This window comes from Dromaius novaehollandiae, chromosome 3 (genome assembly GCF_036370855.1).
Source record: "Dromaius novaehollandiae isolate bDroNov1 chromosome 3, bDroNov1.hap1, whole genome shotgun sequence".
Classification (NCBI taxonomy): Eukaryota; Metazoa; Chordata; class Aves; order Casuariiformes; family Dromaiidae; genus Dromaius; species Dromaius novaehollandiae.
In genome coordinates this window covers 34,192,358-34,210,741 of record NC_088100.1, presented here as the reverse complement: position 1 = coordinate 34,210,741, position 18,384 = coordinate 34,192,358, and the positions used below count along the sequence as shown (strand labels likewise).

The window sequence follows — 18,384 nt, the reverse complement described above, 5'->3', positions numbered from 1 at the left end:
GTCAAAATTAGATTGAAGATGTCTGACACCAGATGTATTCCCCAGGAATATTCCTAATTGAAGATAAAGCTTTTGTAAAAGAATAAGGACACTCCATTGTTCAGAGTATAAACTGCTACTTGACTCAAGTTAAACACAGATATTTTCAAGAGCAAGCCAGTCCTTTCGCCTTCTTCAGAAGCAACAGCACAGGCCAGAGTAAGAAAGAAAATGATGGAGTAGATGTTAAAATGGCAAGTCATATACTCCCCAGTTGCACAGCACATCTTTTCAGCCTAACTTTATGTTCATGTTTATTTAAAACAAAAGTCAAAACAAACATGGCTCTTTCTGCACTGGCACCAATTTTACTGCATCAATTGCACCATAAAATAGAAACAAAAGATTCATTCAGGAGGTAATCTTCAAACTTCGTATTCTTTGCCATAGAAAGGTAAATGAATAAATGTGGCTGCATATTTAGCACAGACTTTGCCTCTGCCAAAAAAAAAAAAAAAAAAAAAAGTCCCCCAGTTAACATCTTAAACAGGGCTTTTCCTTTAGGAAAGCTCTTACTTTGCAGATTGGCAGTATAATGATGCCTATAGGTAAGAACAAGCACAAAGAAGGTAGAAGAGGTTTCTCAAAGCCATTCAGCAGGCCAATTGCAGAGCCAGCAACAAGAAAAGGGAGAAAGCCTGAGCTAAAAATTATAATGCAAGCAAACTTTAGAATTTACAGCTCTTTGTGAAATTCTAAATTGAAGAGCGTTTTTTTGCAATGGCGTGATATAATCTGAAAGAGTGAGATATGCTACTGCATTTTTCACTAGATAAATATAGTTTAAGTTTCAGAGCACAATCCTTTGCTAAAATACTTCTTTATTGTGACCCTGCACAGAAAACTATACACTTTTATTTCAACATTCATTATTTTGTCATAATAAACCAATGTATCTGGTATTTTCATTACAGAAGCAGGGAAAAAAGCTTCCAAAACCAGAAATCCAATCCTTGGTAGAAAAAGTGAAAATAAATAGTTATAGTATAGGAATTCCTAAGGAAAAGACACTAAGCTTGGTACTTTACGTATACTTCACACTTTCCTATACCCTATACTTTACAACAGGCACAAAGAATACAAATTTTCTAGTGAGAATTTACCAGGCTCTTCAGAAATGGCAGCTATGGAGGCAAGCATGAGAGAGAAGGTGGAATAAAGCCATTTCTCCCGTCACATGATAATGCAGCAGTACATGATCATTCTTCAGGTAGGATGTGTATAGGCTCACTGTCACGGCTGCTTTCCCCTTCCCCAGGACTATGTCTTCAGCAAGATGTAACCAGCTCTGCTCATGGTCTGTGTGGCCACAACAGAGGTCAGCTCCAGTTTACAGACCGCGTATCCCATAAGTGCATTGCCTGCCTTCAGTAAGACTGCTTGGTGACATGGGGGTGCCTGGGCACCCCCCTCACGCGGCCACTCGGCACACGGGGCAGGAGGAACTTGGATGTGTCAGTCCCAGCCTGCAGATGCTGCGACATTCAGCATGTGACATGGGGAAAGAGATTTTCATGCGCAGACTCCACATCAAGTTACAAAGCACAGACAGGTTGACGTTGCTGCCCACTCTGAGTTGCGTCCCAGCTCCAGAGGCATCTTCACAAGCCACATGTGGAAATTTGTTGACTATAAGACATAATGGAGGAAAATATTCTTGGCAAATACTGAAAGCTGTAATCAAATAGATGCATAGAACCAATTTATAAATGTTTTCCATGATCTCATCCAAGACCAGTCCAGGGCCTCCCTGGGTCATAGGCTTCCAAATTCCTAGGACGCCTGTGCATGAGAAGGCCGTGACTGTAACAACTAATGGCCAGTACATATCCCACCCTCCAAGAATATTTTGCAGATATGACAAGAACAGCTTGGACTTTTAAAATAAGGAATTTGCACTGAGATACTGTATGATCCATCTATGGAGGATAAAATTAACTTACTGATGTCAAACTGCATAAATCACAGAGATGACTACGCAACTCTATCTGCCTTCAGAGGATAAAGCCGTTTACAAAACACAGGAGTAATCCACTGCAGCCAGGATCTCAAACAAGACGAGAAAAGTGAGGGATCCTACTGCTTAAAAATGTATCTCAGAACAAACAACTGAAACATGATTTGATGTTTTGCCTTCTGCAAGTAGCTCCAGATTCATAGAAGCAGATACTCATCTGAAGTAAATCCACATACTTCATTAAATCGATTAGCAGTGTTTTCCTGATCTTCATTAGATAGAGATTTGGCTGCTGGAACGCCTGTCGTCAGGGGGCACTGGGGAAGTCTCTGGAGGACACGGTCATTAGGAGACTTCTTGCCCCCAGCAACCTCCCGCAGAAACAGCCAGGATCCACTGCTCCAGAAAGAGCTGATTTTGTTACAAAAGGTAACTGCATTTAATGCCTGAGGGAGGAAGACAGATTCTAAGAGTTAATGTATAGTTCTGCCTTGGGGAAGGGAGGAGGTGAAAATAAGTATTAATTAGTCAAATTATTATTATTATTTTTTATGCTGACAAAACTCACAGGGTGGTCAATAGTAAGGGTTAAATGAAGATTTCTAAATCCGGCCTATCGGCAATGACAATTAGTACTAGTACTACAAGTGCAAGGTTTCTCTGATGCATAAAAGTTGAATAACACTTTAGCACTCATACAACGTTCAAATTATCTGTGTGGATAGCTTCTACAGATGCTGAAAAGTAGTGGTTGCTTAACAGTGTTCCACAAAACTTCAGAGCAGGAGTAACACTGAGAATCAAAGAAATACTTCTGTTACAAGGTTTTGACTTTGACCTCATTCTGGATTCAATAGGTACAAGTGTTAATACCTTCATGCTTTAAAGCAAACAAGCAAAACAAAACCAAAACTGGGCTTTAGGGTCAAAAGCAATCGGCAACACTTCAGCAGAGGTAGGGATTGTCAAGCACAAGCAGCTAAAATGGATGTATATGTGTTTCTGCTTAACAGAAGAAGAGAACAGACTAGAGTTAGGAAAGTGCAAAATTTGATTGAAACTGGGGCTGTGATTTCTGAGTCTTTGGCCTACTCAAAAATGGATACCAGCATAGTATCAGAATTTGTTAGATGGAAGCACAGTATCAAAATTATTTGTAAAAGATAACAGGATTATTGCTAGTTTATAGAAGTATATTAGAAGTATATATAGAAGTTTAATAGGCCTTCTATCCTTTCCTAGAACTTCAATCCTCAGTTTTTGCTTTATGCCTGTATCTGATCATATGCAAGTATCTGATCATGTGGGTTTATCTGCAGTTTATATGAACTGAAATAATAAGATAAGCAACTTATATTCTGGCCCTTCATCACTTACATTTCAAATAGGCTAAATCTTGAAAGCAAATTCATTCTAGCAATAATGTAATCTCTTCTGGTTTGCTAACCATGAAATTCCTACCCCGTCAGGACCAAGATTAATCTGTCTCTTTGTTTTGCAGCACATCTACTGAATAAGCTTGCCATTACTATCACAACCTTTCTTCTCCAGCCTTCTCAGACTCGTCCTTGTTCTGCTCTCTCATAAAGCATTTGGAAATGAGGCTAAATGTAAACACCTTCCTGTTTGTCTTATTTACCTTCAGAAACTGTCCTGAATTAACTCCTTTGACGGTAACTTGGCTATGGGCAGTGGAACCAACAGGTTGCCCAGAGAGGTTGTAGAGTCTCCATCTTCGGAGATATTCAACGCCCAACGGGACGCAGTTCTGGGCAACCTGCTCTAGGTGACCCTGCTTGAGCGGGGGGTGGGGTGGGGGGGTGGGGTGAACAAGATGATCTCCAGAGGTCCCTTCCAACCCCAACCCATCTGTAATTGTGTGATTCCATGGGCACAGTAAGAAGCAGTGTTTGGGACTGGATTAGAAAGCCATAGGTTAGTTCCTTTGATCAACCCCTCAGTAACTGCTCTAACCAGGAGGCTACATAGCCTTTTCCTTCCAAGCAAAAATCATCCTGACTTGCTTGTACAAAGTGTAACAGCGGCAGCAGGGGACACAGGCTTCCGAGCTCAGCCAGCACCCTGTAGTTTATGGCCCTCACCTTGGCTACGAGGGAGGCAAGTCCAAGACTCTCTCCTGAACTGCACAGAGTAGGATCTCTGCCAGTGTTTTCCCTTGCATAGGACTACAGGCTCTCCTGGAGTGTCTGGTCAGTAGAAAGAAGCTGTTCCAAAATCAAACTTTCCAAAAATGAACATATTTCTGAAAAAAGTTTCGACAACAAAAACAAAAAAGCTATTGAAAGGCTGTCAGCTGGCTCAGTTTCCATCTCTTCAAAGTGACAGAATAAGGCTATAACACGCTCTTTAAACTCTCAGACCTTCCCTGTGTCCTTTCCATTTTTAAAAAAGATCTAATCAATTCAGGTGACATAGGCCACACTTCAATTCTGCTTTAAATTAAAATAATTCTCCAGGGAAAGAAGTCACTGGTTCTAGTAAAGACCTTTAACTCTGGCTGTGAAGTGGCCCCTTCTGTTTAAAAGGCAACTTTCTCTTATCTCCAGTTAAACTAATGTGACTTGTATGCAACACCTTGAGCAGTTACTACCTTTTCCCACAATATCCTGTGCAGCTTTCAAAAATTATAACAAAGAAACATACAAAAAACCCTATTAATTATATATATAACATAAAATAAATATTATATATAAAATATAAACAATATATAAATACTATATATTATATATAATATAAATATAAATAAATTAAATATATATAATATATAAAAACATATAACATAAAAAGCAAACCCAGGGAGAGCTTATTTTTCTAGAAATGTGGTAGGTCACACACAAGTACATAAGGAAAATCCATCTGAAAGGCTTTGGGGTATAGCTCTATCCCGACAGGTACACTTGCAAAATCTCTGTGGTGTGACCAGACTCTATAATAAATCTCACGAAAGGAACAAAAGGAGCTTTTAACACACGTGAAAGTCTTTAGTTCTGAGTTGATCAATGTAATTCTGACCAAAGAGTTTCACATTTTTTTAAGACCGTGTCAGCCCAGCCCAGGGCTGTCGGTCACTGCCCCGCGACGCTGCAGTGGTGCTGGCTCCAGCCCTGCCGTGGCCCAGACCCTGCCCGACGATGGGACCCCCGTCCCCATCCCCATGGCGATGCCTGCCACCCCCTGGGGCTGCCCCGGGGCCCTGCACCCTTCGGCAGGGGACGGGCCCCTATTACAATTGTCATTTAACAAGTTCTGGTTACTACTTTTTTCTTTTTCTTTTTAACGGGCGTGTAACGCAGAATGGAACCATTCTCACTGTTAAACTCTCTAAGCTAGCATGATATTCATGCTCTGGGTCTACTCCTTTAAGAAAAAGTGCTGCTTAAATAACCCTGCCAAGACTTTCAGAAAAGGCAGTTTGGCTGTTTTCCAGTAGTGGATTTTTCATAAATCACGCTTTTCTCTTTCCATATGAAGCAATTAACGTATTTCTGATCCAGACCTGCTCGGGGAAGCACCATATCTGCTCAACCAAGGGAAATCGGATGGTTCCTCCTGCCGCTCGCTGCTTGGTGGGGTCCGGCTGGAGCGAACCCACCACAGCCGCCCCACCGACCTCCTCCATCCTCAGCTCAGGACATCTTTGCTCTTCGATGAAGTGGCTCTGGGAGAAGCTTGTGGGACAGCCTTCCTACTTCATTTTTAAGAAGGTGAGGCCTTACCTAGCCTGTGAGGGTTATGGTTAAAATAACCTGCACTGCTAAGATGGAATGATCCGCGGCAGGTGAGCCACTGAGCGATGCTTTTAGTGGACCATGGTATACTTCGAAAGGCAATTCAGATCTACAGCATTTACGTAAGCAAAATTAGAGTGTAAACAGAACAAAAAAGGGACAGAAACCAGGTAATTTAAAAACTATTGGGGAATGATAAGGAAGTTTTATTACAGAGCAATATAAAGGACACTTTCATCTTGACCATAGCAAGGCTTACAGGCCATGTCCTGGTATGCACCCTTTAGGACTGCAAATAGTCATCTACGGCTTTCTAATGACACAGCTATTTGCTTTCATCACTGAATGCGCTGAAAGAAAATAACTGAAATTCTTCTGGTTCCAGCTCTATCTTTTTTCCCTATTCTGCTTTTAGCTGAAGAAATGGGAAGGGAAGAACTAGCTACATTTGTGTTCTGTCATTGATTAATTCACTTCTAAAGAGCACCTCCTTTTCTTTGATATGCACCTTGGTATTAGGAAGCCCAAAATTTTATCATGGGATCTTGAATTACAGCAGCCACTTCCACCATTGCTCATCTCTCGGTATTCCAGCTCTGGAGGGTGCCCACCCAGCAGATATACAAGAAACCAAGCTACAGCAAATTTGTTCAAGTAGCCACATTTTCCAAGCAGAAATAAAGACATTAAAAATATAATGCTACCTCAAGATTCACTTTTCAATTCCTGGGTTCCAAACAATTTAAACATTTAAAGAGGTAAAGTACTCATTGCAACAGTATCATGTATGTTACGGTGGATATTATAGTGGTTATACAATATATATTTATATGGCAGGTATTTGCTAGTAATAAACACATCCATTAGAATATTATTTTCTCTTGAATAATAAGGTATGGACAATGGATTAATGGAACTTCTGTAAATTTACCCAAATCTTCATCTATAATATCCACAATACCATATGAATAGCAGTTATATGCATTTTTCATTTAAATTCAGATATGTCAACAACATCACAGTGGAGATTTCTTTTTTTCTTTTAGCTGCAATTACTAGTTCAGTGTAAAGAAGAACTGGTGTCCAATCTGCATCTTACAGCTTCTGAATGAAGAAGGTATCTGAAGAGTAGTTCAGTCTAGACATCGAATACATTTAGGTGACAGGAGTGGGCACGTAAATATTCTATATCCATTTAACAAGAAGGCTGCTCCCATAAAAAGACACTCAGACTTCAGAAGCACTTTTGGAAGGATTAAGTTACACAGTAAGCTTCCACTAATCAGATAATGCCCTTCTTTTTTCTGAAGCAAAGATTTCTATGTAATCTCTAAAGTAAGATGATTTATCCAAAGAATGAATGTGATAGATTAACTTTGCTGTTGCTTTGATTATTTCTGCAATTTTTAAGACAGAAAACTGTCTTAAAGATATTCTTAAAGATATTCTTAAAACTGTTGCTTTAAACCAATTTTACAAAGAATAAAATAAAGGGTGGACTGTTTCGCAAAACCTTTTTTTGCAAGAAAAGTGCTGCTCCACTTGGAAAGTAGAAAAGCGTTTCACAATTTTGCTGAAACTGGTGAATACTTTCAAGAAGTTCCTGCAAACAGTATGTGTTCCTCTGCTTATCTTCTGTTTTACAAAGTTCCCAGGTAGACAGAGTTCACCTAAAAATTAGCAGCCATGCTGGAGACTCCTGCTCAAGACAGAGCAGCACTTTAAAGGCCAAGCAGACATCTAAACGGCTGACAGTGCTTGTGCTATTCTCACTTCTATTCCCTAGATGCAGTTACATTTTTACATCAAAGGCCAAAGTTACACTCTGACCTTTTCATATACTTCACAGTACTATCATTTAAAAGTTGCAAAAACAGATGTGTGACAATTACAAAAAAAAGTAGAATTACAGCTTGTACTACAGAGAAAGTGGGGAAAACAGCAACAGCTACAAAATAGGCTTCCTTGCCAAACTTTATGTGCCAGGATTTGAATAAATTACACCATAATTGGACAAAAGGGCTGGATATTATTACATATTGCTGCTAATTGGTATTATACATTAAAGAGGTGCAATATGCCATTGCATAAAACAATTTAAAAATTGACAAATAATATACTTTCATTGGTAATTTTCAGAAATGAACAGTATTTCCATGATGTCTAGTCTTTTTTCTTCTTCGAGCCAACTACTATTTTTTAATGGATATTAAGAACACTCACAGAATCAGTTGTCAAATAATCGTTGAAATGACAGAGCTATCAAGGGCGATTTCAGTACCTGGTGAAGGAGTATTTTGATCAATTTCAAACTTATTAAAGCCTTGCCTTACCTTAAAGAAACACAAAACAACAAAAGTAAGGCAATGAACTGAGTTAAATCAAATGAAAAAATACCTTCCTATTATAGCAGCCTTTCCCCTCTTTTGGAGGACCACAGTTCACAGCTTGCAACTGAAGGAAAAATTCATAACTGCATCCAACTAATACAGCCATAAGCGTATGTCTGCTCACCAAGGAAATCTGCTACAGCAGGCTACTAGAGAAACCAAGGCCAGCGCTCTTGAAATAGGGCATGATTACAGGCTGCAACCATGGCTGCTAAGAGACAGGCAACAGCAAAGTAAACAGAAGAAGAAAAGAAAAGCCGAAGTGGATATAACATTTACTCTTGGGTACCAAATTCTGTCCAGTGAGAAAATCCAGAGCACCTCCCAGATGACAGCAGTTGTCACAGGGTCTTTAAGAGTTCCAGGAAAACTGCTGCTAGCACGGACACTGAAGAAAATTAATTCATTATCTGACTAGATCTAAACTAGCTATTTCAAATAAAATATAGAACCCTGTTCTGACTTGATCCCTGTATTCCACGGGTAGGTTGTCAGTTGGCCACGGATCAGGGATTGCAAACTATCTGGCAAGGGATATTCTGAAACAGGAGGATGTACAGAGATGCAGGGAAATTCAGCAATGGGCACATCCGAAGGAAGTAACATACTAGGAATTCCTTTGATGGCTTTTCATCCTCTTCCAGAAAGGTTGGCTAATATAGGTTAAGTGCTGATAAAGCATTCCTACAGCCTTTGCTCAGAAAATCCATTCCGTCCTTGTTTACAGTGGTGATAGATATGAGAAAAATGGAGTATTAGGAGTTACAGTAATATACGGTGATATACAGTTCTTGCTAATTAACTCAGTAAAAAATAGCCTCAAAACAATTTCTTCCACCTTAGATCCTGCCTAGTCTGCAAAGTCTATCACTCACACATTCAGCCACTCACTGCAGAGGAGCCTTTGCTTCTTGACAACAAAAGCCACAGTTTTCTGGTTCTTGCTCTGTTAGAATAAACTCGTCCAGATATGCTCTGTTTCAAACTCTGGATCGCAAAGCAGTAACACCAAGGTTAAGTTCCTAACAATCTTGATACAAAAATGTGGTTTATTTAAAATGTAAACACATTAAGATCCATTATCTTAAGATATATGGCTAATTTGTGTGCTACATACTCTGGAATTATGGTTTAAAAGGCTCATTTTAGCAGATAATCTGCAGTATACTTTATTCTCTGTAATGGTACCCATGGGAATTTTACATTCCATTCAGTTTTCTATTTTATGCTCATGATTTAAGTACTCACGCTAATAATACTAATACTTCTGTGGTCTGCAATAATACATGTTTGAGAGCAAAAAGAAATATTTGCTTTCAATGTTTCCAATGCAGCTAGGCATTAAGGTTTCCATATTACTTCAAGATCAAGAACTTGAAGCAGTTTCATCGAAGAATTTAGGTAGCTAATTGGAACAGATGGAATTAGGCTTTTAGATCCAAAAGAAAACCTTCAAACCTTCATCTAACTACTTCATTTATAATCAATACAATTTCCTCCTTTCTAATACCCTATTTACATCCAGAATTGTTGCCATCCTGCCTGATCTTATGCCTCAGCCTGAGGGGGACCCTCACGCGATCTGTCCCTCTGCTGAAGCACTCGGTGGGGCACAGCTCACCAGTGCGCCACACACAAACCTGGCATGCACAGCAGGACTGCGTGCGGCGCTGCCGAAATGGTCCGCAGCTCCCTAACCTACTGCTGTGAGCTCTCACCAGGGGTGAGAGAGTTACAATATGACCCTTTATTCCAGGATTTTTATGCGTAGGACGTTTTACATGAGATCATTTAATCTCACCTAGAGGCATGGCAGTGCAACAAAAGAGGTAACACACTCCAGTTTGCATATGGGAAATTAAGTGTTTGGGACTACAGAGGTGGTTGGAGGAATAGCCTAAAATGGCCTTTTTGCAGAAGCCTGTGTATGATGAAATTATGGCCTGAGTCAGATATGGTCAATCAAGTAAAGCTTGAATGCTCTTACTAAATGAGAGTAATTCTTATACACCTTAATTAAGCAAGGCCCTTAAAACATGTCTAGCTGTAATGTCTGATGACTGGCTTGGTAGATGAAAGGAGAGCAATGGATGTTATCTCATCTTCAGTAAGGCTTTCGACACTGTCTCTTAAAAAATCCTCATTGACAAACTGAGGAAGTATGAGATAGGTAAGAAGTCAGTGAGGTGGACTGAAAACTGGCCAGGCTACTGTGGTATCCAGTGACAGGACAGGAGCTAATGGGCACAAACTGAAATACAGGAAATTCCATTTAAATGTTAGAGAAAGCTGTTTTACCATAAGGGTGATTGAATGCTGGAACAGGTTGCCCAGAGAAGTTGTGGAGTCTCCATCTGTGAAGATATTCAAAAACTGACTGGGCATGGTCCTGGGCAACCTGCTTTAGGTGACCCTGCTTTGAGCCGGGGATTGGACTGGATGATCTCCACAGGTTCCTTCCAACCTCAACCATTCCATGTCCATAATTCTGTAAGCATGAGACAAGTCTCCTCTGTTTCATATTCTTTGAAAACTCAGTGAGACTACTGATGTGTCTAAATTAATACATGTGTTTTAGTATCTTGCTGAACAGTGGCAGTAGGAAAAACAGAAAACCACTGGCAGCTTGGATTACACAAGGGAAAGGAAACAATAATAGGGATTTTTTTAAAGAGTTTGCACGTTTTCCCTTCCTGCCACACAGCCCTTACAAGAAAATTACTTTGACAGCAACACTGTTCTGAAGCTTATAGTGTGACACAAACCAAAATTGTATTTTACCTCAGGAACAAAAAATAAATTGTATAGGTACAGAAATCTGACTGTGAAAGGCAAAACTCAGTTCCTTTTCTGGCTCACTTAAAGAGGTACATTAGCACCTTTGTGAAATCAGTGAAATATATGCTCATTCAGGCACAAGCACACTTGCCTGTTAAAGACCACACTGCAGAAAAAGCCCTCATAAAAGAATAAAGAAGTTAATACATAGAGTAAGTAGCAACTATACTATGGTAACTGTGCTTAGTGCTGGGTCTATCCCTAATTGTGTGAGCAATTTTTAGTTATTCAACATTCTTGACCAATTCTAACTGGTATTGTTACCTCCCATGAGACTGCTTGAAAATGAAATGGACACATTTATTTTTAAACACAAAAACAGGCTACTGGCTCTGTAAGGATTTTTATTATTATTTTTAGTGCCACATTTTTAGTGTCAATTCACGTGCCTAAGTGCTCAAAGCAGAATTCAAACAGCTCTTATTTCCTCTGCAGCACGGTATGTCACGAAGCAGGTTTCTTTAGAAACATTAAGGTCAGACTGGTTTCTCTTCAGAGCTGCCCAAAGCATAATTTCTGCTAAAATTAATATATACCTGTGCGCTGGCTGGTCTCATGATCGATTTCTAGTTTTTTTGACAGTCGCATTTGTAATATGGGCCTGATATGGCTGCCATTGAAGTCAGTAGAAATGTTGTCACTAACTTCAGTGGGAGTTGGATCAGGAGCTCTGTGAGTTGCGTTTAAGACTTCAGTTAGAAGCCCTTGGAGGTTTTGCTCAGCTAAAACATTTCTATGCAGGAAGTCTTATTCTGAATAGATATTTAATATTGCAAAGAAGATTTTTCTTTAACTGATTTGTCAGCAAAAACCATCAGCAGAACATAATACCAATCCTTGAGTTTACTTTAGGTGGGGAGATTTACCCCAGCAGGGGATTTATTGCTCAATAAAATCAGATGGGCTACAAGAGCAATGCAGACAAAGCATTTTTAGGGCATCATTAAGAATAACTTCATTTATTAAATTTTGTGTTTAAACCAATAGGTAGTCTCAAAGCTACAGAAAGTAGAGTATTTGTAATGTTGTACCTAATTCTGTTAACGACAAAAACAACCTAGGACAAATTTCATGTAGCTGAATCATATCTATTAGAAGACATCTGGAAATATGACAAAATACAGACTTACACGACCTAAAAAGGTTACTCAAATTATTGTGCTATCAAGGAAGTGCTGCTCTCTTCCGGTTTTAACTATTCATTCTTTTGCAATATCTGTGTCTTTATTACACAGCTGAGCACAGGGTATTTTTGAAAGGATGGGGGAAAAAACTTAATCATAGACAAGCCTGGGATACCTTCAGTTATTTCAATTTCTGCTGGCACAAATCACATGATCTGCCTAGTTTGTGTGTCGAGTCATTCACATTACACTATAAAGAGCTTCTGGGCTTGAACTACTGAGCTTACAAATTGAACTCTTACACTGATGAGCTCAGTGGAAAAGCTTCCCATGCCAACAAATTTCAAATCACGGCAGAAAGACATTATAAGATGTTGTTAAAAAGTCTCATTTTCTCCTCTAGATTAATGGCAAATGCAATGAAAATCTTACATGATTCTTTTTTCTGTGTGGGAAAGGCTTTGACATTCGATAATGAACATATCATGTTCTACGAGTAAGTAAGAAATGATTTTGTTCCAATCTGATTAAAAGAAATTGAGTTTATTTCTGATATGTTATCACTGACACAAACACAGTAAGTTAAAGGCTGCACCAGTAAGACCTGATGAAGAGTAGAATAATATATTTCATTACTTTTACTTCAATTTATGGTGACTATTCTGTGATTTTGTCTTGGCTAAATTTGCTACTGTTGTCTCAAGAGCATGGCAGACTCACAGTCAGAGAGAGAACAGCTATTTAATTTATACTCCTCAGGAACCCTTGAGGGGAAAAATGCAACAACCTGTGTATAAATAAGAAACACCGGTTGATGCTGTGGTGCCTGACTTGGGGCGACGGTACCTGTAGTTCCCGTGCCCCTCGGCACCGTCTGGCACTGTTGAGAACGGGCTGCTGTATCGCCACCTACCCTCAAAAAATCACGCACTAACAAAACAGTCACTTTTAAGTCTCGTTTTAATTAGTACCTGGCTACATATAGCTGGGTTATTGAGTGAAAGGTTGGGGAAGAAAGGCTGTATGTGACAACTTCAGTGGGCTTATCCAGACAGGCTCAGACTGGGTAATCGCTTGTATTTATCACAGCTGAATTCACAGGAGGCACCACATTAATAACGGAGGCAAGCTGTTTCGTAAGTCTTACGTCTTTCTAAAATAATAAGGACATTTTTTCCCAAATTCAAAATGTTCATATTACTACTGGTAAGAGCGTCATGGAAAATACCAGCCACAAAGAGCTCAATAAAGTTAAATTTATATGATGTCCCCCTGCATGATGCATGGTAAATATTAAGTTCAATAGGATCTACTTTAAGCAGGAAGATCATCTTGTTAGGATTTCACAAATGATGCTGTCTGTACATTGTCTGTATTTTAGATAAAGCACCAAAAAGACTCTTCTACAAGAAGGAGCATACAAAGAGTTTTTCTGTCTCTTTTCCAGAAATTAATATCGAGTTGATAAATCTGAATTTTTTTATGAGAAAATATCATCAGTTATGTGAAATCAATGACGGGAAGCCACTAGTTTTCAATCAAGTAGATTTTTTTTTGAAAAAAGTGACTCCAGAATAAAAATGGGAGACAGTCAAATGGAAACAAAGGTCAGCTAAATACTCGCACTGGAATTTAAACACACGAGTAATATTTGTTTGCATAATTTTTCAATGATGTCTCAATTGCATATTTGCTTGCAGCCAAAGCAAAGATATGACTGCTTAATGAGAATACAGCTCTGCTCTAAATCAGTGCCTGAACTGTTGTCCCGTAAGACTTATGCATAAGCATTAGAAAGATAACTAATATCTACGAAGGGATGCCCAGAACTAAACTTGATATTCCAGTTATTCTCAAGTGTGTGGATCTTCCTGCTTTTTTCATATCATCTTCTGAAATAATTGGCTAAAATACTTTTGCCTGTTCTGGTTTTCACAAAGCTCTACAAACTGCAAAGCAGATGTATACATGAACTGCAAAGCTGCTTTTGCTACAGCCTTATCAACATTAATCTTGTTTACTACCTTAATGAAAATTCTAATAATAACTGTAAGAAATAATAATCTTGATAAGCTTCTTTGCAGAGCATCATCTATACCAAGAGTATTCCAGTAATACCAAATAATGTACTCAGTAATACTTCACTTTTTTAGTTGTCAGTCAATAAGCTATTACATGTTACTTAATGAAACACTACTGAAAATACATACTTTTTGTTTTAGGCTGAGATTTAAAAGGCAAGAGTGAATTCACTCTCAAGTCAGCATAAGCTTATATATTACACAAAAGACAATCTAATAAAGGCCAGCTTGTAAAAGGTTGTCTGTCTTTATTTTGAAGAAAAGACAGTAAGAATCTCAACATAAAATTGTGAAGGACTTATCAATGGGTGTAAACCATTCAAAAGTCTAACAGAAGGTGCTTTGAATATTTGCTCAGAATTTTAAATCAGTTCTTCGTTTCACAGGCAGGTAGCATTAAATGAAGATAAGAAGAAGGCATAATATTCCTGTGTTTGGGGTTTTCAAAGTGCAATCTCGTCTTTGTACTCTCCGAAACCTATTAGCAAATATATTAGATGGGTCGACTAAAATACATAACATTAAGCATTATAGCTGAGGAAACATAAAAGAATAAGCCATTTTCTAAATCAGATAGCAAATGCATTCCTAATTTAGCAATATTTCTTAGGCTATAATTCGATGGTTTTACTGCAGCTGGAAAATTATACAAAGTGAGCTTGGAATCCAGCAAAAATATCAAATTCCTGGCTACCTTTCTGCATTCCAGTTAACAACTATCAAACTAAAATAGCATCGTTGGAATAGGCTTTGAATGATATGTTAATGGAACTTACACTTGCAACACAGAAAAGAGAATTTAGATATTGAGCTGATCAACCAAAATGACTCTGGAAGTCAGGATGGGAAAACTACTAGAGGGCTCAGCGCTGAAACTTTCCCCTTCTTGCCCGTTCTGCAACATTGCGTCTGCATGCTCAGAAGTCATGCAAGAGCAAAAGAAGACTTAACACAAAGCTGATATTCACACTGATATTCTGCCCTTGCTTTGAAAAAAATGGAAGCCGTCAGTCCTGCTGACAATATGATGTACTAAGAGCTCGGGCCGTATTTTCATGATTTAACACTACTCACTAAAAGATGGCGATGTGAAATCTGATAGCGCTGGAAGTGCCGTGAGCGCCGCCGTCTCCTGCAGGCTTGCAAGGACCCAGGCAGCATCTCTACCAGCCAGGTTGGCGGCAGGGGCAAGCCAAGGCGAGCGAGAACGCTCCCTGGGAACATCGCAGCAGCGTTGCCTGGAGACTAATGTCTTTTACTTCTTATACCTGATATTACTGGATACAAGGGCTTATCGAAACAAGTCTTTTTATTGCTTTCAATGGGTTTCAGATCAGTCCTTAATGAGGAGAGTATCTGCCTTTGATGACAGACTATTTCAATGATAATCCTCTGTCCTACGCCTCAATTTGTGAATATTATTGGATCCTAGCAATGCACGCAGCCTTCACTTACCCGAATGCCACCTTCCCATTGCTAACTGCCATAGCACTGTATTAGGGTAAAACAGTTTTAGCGTGAGGCCAGTCCGCAGTAAGCAGGCCATCCGGCTGTGTGTGCTGTGCTTGCTGGTGAGTGCTGCGCCAGTGGTATCGCTACCACTACATTAGACCTACAGCCCTGCATATATCTTTCTCTATAGCATGCAGCATCTGGGGTGCGAAGAAGGATTCACTGTATGTATTATGTACTCATAAAACACTTAAGCCCGGAGTTCCTGGGACAGAATGCAGTGAAATCTAGGAAATTACGTCACATACGGGATACGTTTCTGCCAAGGTGTAGGGAGGTGAAGTCACCTGACTATGTCACTGCTTCATGGGGGAAATAGCCTTTTCCTATGAGAGCTCAAAGTTAATATTCTTAGAAGTTTTTTTTAGAATGACCTAGAAAGTTCTCTTTTCATTTTGTGAGAAGTCATGGAAGATGGTTAAAATAGGAAGGCTAATAGTACAGAAGAATGAAACCATGACTCATAATGTCTACATTCACAAAAAAAGTATATATTCTTGTGGCATCTTCTGAATTATACATTAAAAAAAGATACTGATATTTCTATTTCAATGACTTAGAGAAGTTGGATTAGCCAGAACCAAATCTACATAAAAGAAATGAAGTTTCCAAACACAATAAATTGTCTTTGTAATGATAAGAGACATATCAGAGCAAAATATTTATAGTAATACCACTGATACAAAATGAATCTATTTATGGCATAGTGATAGCAACTAAACTGAAGCTCTGTTTTTATTAAGATAACTACATTAAGCTATATTTAGCACTCCAAGAATAATGATTCCAACTAATTATCTCATTATCATGCACTGATAGGTCCAATTTTTCTGCTTGCTTTCTCCGCCAAGGTAACTGAACAATATCCACTATGTTCTCAAATCCATTTCCTTCATAAATCCACACTTCACATAAATGCGTTGTCCCTCCATCTAAGACAGCACTTCTTAAAACCACCCTGGACACAAAGGGAAGAGCTGTAAAGCAGCTGTAATGAAAACAGGAGTCTCGCTAACTCCATTCAGGGACGAGGTTGCTTGTTCCCTTTGGGTCTCTTGATAGGCATGGGATTAATACCGCATACTCCCGTCCTCCGCTGAAAGGTCTGGTTTAGTTAAAAGTGGAGACTTTCTCTCCAAACACACACATGCGCACACACTGTTCTGGTTTTTAAAGTCGATCACCCTCTGCTAGGAAATACTGGGATTAAGACTCCTTGGGCAACCTGCATTTGAAACCCTTGTATATACGCATTCAGTTACAGACATTAATTACACAATCATTTATTTCTGACAGGATCCTTTGCTTTTTCAGTACACAGCAGAGACAACGGTTGTATGACGACTATTTCAGTACTTGGCTTTATTCTCACCATGCCTGCTTTACAGGAGAGCGCAGCACTCGTGCCGGTTTATCAGTATTATCAACTGCCTCTTGTTCTTTCGGGGCTGCTTAATGTGGTGCGATTGCAAACGTTAACAATCACACTTCGGTGAGGCAGGAGGCAGGTTAGTTCCCATTTTACAGATGCAATTGGGGCACAGAGAGTAAGGTAGGAAGTTTTACATTAACTTTCTTAAAACAGGCCTGTCAATTATTATATGTTTCCAAATGGCTGGCACAAAATGCACTCACAGCTTGATTAAGGCCACTTGGTACTACCGCAGTAAGAGACACAACTGGCTCTTATGTCTATACCGGTAAATTAAGCTCGCCTGGGAAAGCTGCTGGGCGCTACGGGCAACTGGCGTGGACCAGCTTGCATCGGCGCGAGCAAAAGCCCCTTGTCCCCGGCACAGGGCTGGCTGCAGGGAAACTGCTCATGGGATCTCGGGATGCTCGCTGGACCATTTTAATGGGCAAACCATGCTGGGATGGTGCTGGGAAGGGTGCGGGATGGAGCCTGCCAGCTCAGGCCAGGGAACGTTATAATATAACAGCTTGCTGGCGTGGGCATTTCTGCCCACTGCTCCCAGGCACTATTAGTATAGGTTTCATAAAAATCCACAACAATGCAAGCAATAGCCAGCCCTCATGAAGGGAATGGGCAAAATCACGGTCGACTTTATCCCCTCTCTCTCCTTGCATCCTTCCTCCTCTTCCTTGAAGCCCTGCAGAATACAGCTTGCTACATGGAAACAGGATCATTTTGCCCATCATTTTTACACAGTTTTTTCTTAGCTAAATTCATCACAATGAAACACTATGGAACCTAAATATCCATTGTACCATTGTATTACCATTGCAAGGTAATAATAGTAGAAATCAGCTATATTTGTGTGGCTTGTCACTCCATCACATTCTGTGCTCTGGATAAGAACAATTACTAACATAAAAATGTACAATGGATTATTACACAGAGCAGATGATGAGCCTGAGGTACACAATATACATTTATTCATCTCTAGCATACAGTGTTTGCCATTTGTATAACAGCTAAATTTATCACATCATCAAATTGATGGGCCAAGGGGAAGGAATCCTTTAATGCAACATCCAGATAAAGGATTAGAATAGAATTCAGTCTTCTGGAAAATAACATTTCTTATACACATGCAAATGTATGGCCAAAGGGTACAAAAACTGTGAAAATGACTTTTAAGTAAGTATGACCTCCTCTTCCCAGGTTCCAATGCTCATATTCTCTTGCAAGGAAAGAAAAGCATACGTTACGTTAAGTAAAGTATCTGAAAT

At 39.4% G+C, this 18,384-nt stretch overlaps 1 protein-coding gene and 1 long non-coding RNA gene across 2 annotated transcripts in view; one reads left to right on the top strand and one right to left on the bottom strand.

Moving 5' to 3' along the window:
• KCNQ5 (potassium voltage-gated channel subfamily Q member 5) overlaps nucleotides 1–18,384 on the bottom strand; it is a 306,273-nt gene that overhangs the window by 148,370 nt on the left and 139,519 nt on the right. The window lies entirely within an intron of this gene.
• LOC135327834 (uncharacterized) lies at nucleotides 2,099–8,575 on the top strand. The gene is made up of 3 exons (XR_010388238.1): nucleotides 2,099–2,425; nucleotides 5,512–5,721; nucleotides 6,792–8,575. It is a non-coding gene; the product is annotated as an uncharacterized LOC135327834 (long non-coding RNA).